The sequence below is a fragment of the Mastomys coucha genome, unplaced genomic scaffold, assembly GCF_008632895.1.
Source record: "Mastomys coucha isolate ucsf_1 unplaced genomic scaffold, UCSF_Mcou_1 pScaffold14, whole genome shotgun sequence".
Taxonomy (NCBI): domain Eukaryota; kingdom Metazoa; phylum Chordata; class Mammalia; order Rodentia; family Muridae; genus Mastomys; species Mastomys coucha.
This window is the reverse complement of record NW_022196896.1, coordinates 44,582,445-44,584,944: the sequence shown is the minus strand read 5'-3', so window position 1 is coordinate 44,584,944 and position 2,500 is coordinate 44,582,445. Positions and strand designations below refer to the sequence as shown.

General features: G+C 43.1%; 1 protein-coding gene and 1 long non-coding RNA gene across 4 annotated transcripts in view; one reads left to right on the top strand and one right to left on the bottom strand.

The window, feature by feature from the left end:
* The window catches only part of Kcnb2 (potassium voltage-gated channel subfamily B member 2), a 475,981-nt gene that overhangs the window by 72,395 nt on the left and 401,086 nt on the right, over nucleotides 1–2,500 (bottom strand). The window lies entirely within an intron of this gene.
* The window catches only part of LOC116088193, a 14,772-nt gene continuing 14,412 nt past the window's right edge, over nucleotides 2,141–2,500 (top strand). For both annotated transcript variants that reach the window (XR_004117812.1, XR_004117813.1), the window contains exon 1: nucleotides 2,141–2,457. This is a non-coding gene — a long non-coding RNA (uncharacterized LOC116088193). The remainder of the gene's footprint in view (nucleotides 2,458–2,500) is intronic.

The window sequence follows — 2,500 nt, the reverse complement described above, 5'->3', positions numbered from 1 at the left end:
TTTGATGTGGTGGTTTGCAATACCGAGTAGACACAGCTCTCCTCTTGCCCCAAGACGCTTGTCACAGGATTTGTCAGATGCTGGGGAAACCCCACAGTAGGCAGACTTGCACTGAGCTGCAGAGCTTTCCAAAGCAATCCAGAATATCTCCGCTAAGTTCCACATCCTGCTGTAGAATTCTCAAGTCCCAGAGTCAGTGTTACAAAAACTGCCATTTGTGAATCCCAAATTTCACAAGAGCAGCAGTGGCAGATGGCAAAATTACATTTCTAATTCATTTAAAATCTGCTGCAAGAAATGAGCTCTCCCTGTACTCAGCACACTGTTACTTCTCTAGATGTCTCTTCTACAGCTTCTAAATAAAATCATTATGAAGAAGAATGCCTGGCTGGTGTTCCTTTCTGCTGAGAGGCTGTAGCAGTTTATGTTCCATCCTCTTACTTGGGGAATCATAATATAAACCTGTATTACTGAGGAACAAGCAGCGTAATTTTGTTGTTTTTCATGTCTGAGGCCTGAGAGACGGTGAACTGCTAGGTATAATTTACCTTTATGTGAATGGAACTCTTTCTTAGTTTAAAACTTGTGACAGCATCAAGAGCAGTCTCAAGCTTGGCTGAAATACTTGTGGAATGTACTTAAGACTTGGTTCTCTACCAAGCTTAAACTATACCTTTGATGATTAGGGTATGATCACAGATATTATAGATGGATTAAACAAAATTAACTGGCTAGAAATCAATAGAGGACCACACTATATGCAGAATGTTTGAGTATTCACATTCTTCTCAGCTTAACATCTCATGGGGTCAAGACATACATGTGGCACAGGCAGCTTCTATCTAATGGAACTATTTTCTACCAAACACCTTTACGGGCCAGAGAAACAGTTTGACTAGAACTGTGGGATGCCTTCCCCACATCAGGCCTGTTCACAACCAAGTTCCACTTTGGGTCAGAGGGAAAAAGTTCACAGTTCTGGGCTCAACTGGGGAAGAGGGCTGGACTCCATAAAAGAATGCGTGTGGGGAAGGCTTGGCTTAGGTCCTGCCTGTGGAATAGATGGAGGAAAAAGTCAATGGATAGTTGACTAGTTGGGCTAATAAAATACTTAGGAAAATAGAGCCCTTTGAAAATTTAAAAAGTACAAAGCTGCTTTGAAGAGAGGCCTTTGATGGGAGCCTACAGCTCCCAATTTGTATCAGAGGCCAAGGGAATACACCAAGTCAGTTTAGGTGGAGAGACTATTGATATGATTCTCTACTCCCATTCCTGATTAGAGACTGAGGACATCAGAAAAGCCCTAACTGGGGCTTTTGCGAGCTGATTATGAGATGATCCAGGAAAACCAGGAACCATGTTGTGCATTAACCCTTGTGTCTGATACACTAAACTTCTCATGTATTTGGCCAAGTTTCTTAGCTCCATATTAAAGGAATATTCTCCATCTCATTCAGTCTTTAGAAGAATCTTCACTATCAAGACCTATCTCCAACATGGCCACTTAAATACTGTCAGACATGATCCTGACCTGTTCTTGTAATAGATGAATGGGTCACTGAGTGTGTGTGAGTGAGGTATTTGTGACTCAGTGATTCTTTTCTAGCTCCAAAATCAGTATCTGACTCAGCTCATTTGCCTGTTGCCTCTAGAAATGATGACAGAAACTTCTCAGCAAGCTGGTTTAGGGAATGCATAACAATCTGTGTTCCCAATACAGTCCAGGGAGAATGCACCCTTTGTCCTGCAGAGCAGAGCCTATAGAAGTAAAGTGGGTTTTGGCTGTGGGCAGATTGTCTTGGAAGAAATTGCTGTTGATGGGAACCATGTGCTCAAGTGACAGTTGAATGTGACCTTGGGTAAGCCATTAGATTTAGATGTTTACCTCTCTTCTGTGCCACTGGGTGGTTGTTGATGAAGATCAACACTGGGAACAGTGTGCCAGCTGCCACTGTGATGAGAGAAGCTGAGAAGCCACTTACATTGCTCCTGTTTGTTGGGATGAACACATCTGAGCCACCAGGAGCTTGTTCAGGCTGTGACCATCACTGCCAGGCTTAGTGTGACCAGGGCTAGGGCTAACACTAGGCTTTGTGAAGTAAGCCAAAGGCAGGCAATTCTGGTCCTTTATTGAGGAAGCTTGCCTTGAGGAAAACACTTTGTTCCCTCCACTTCTCCCCTGCCGCCCTCCCTCCCCTCCCCTTCCACAGTTCCTGTTTTCTTTGACACTGGGGTTAGGCAAGAACTTTATTGCTGTTATATATCACAGCATGAAACTACTACTTTCTGACCATGGAAATGTGGGTAGTGAATGATGATACATTCCTGAGAGGAAGATATTTGATGCTTCGTTCATTTTGGGATGGGGACACAGTGCTTCAAGAAAGAAAACATCCATCAATTGAAGTAGAATTTTGGTTTAGATCCAGAAGACGTCACAGGCAAGGAGTGTTGGAGGTAGCTGTCTTTTTCTCTCTTTCTTTTTGCCTTTTTGTTCTTG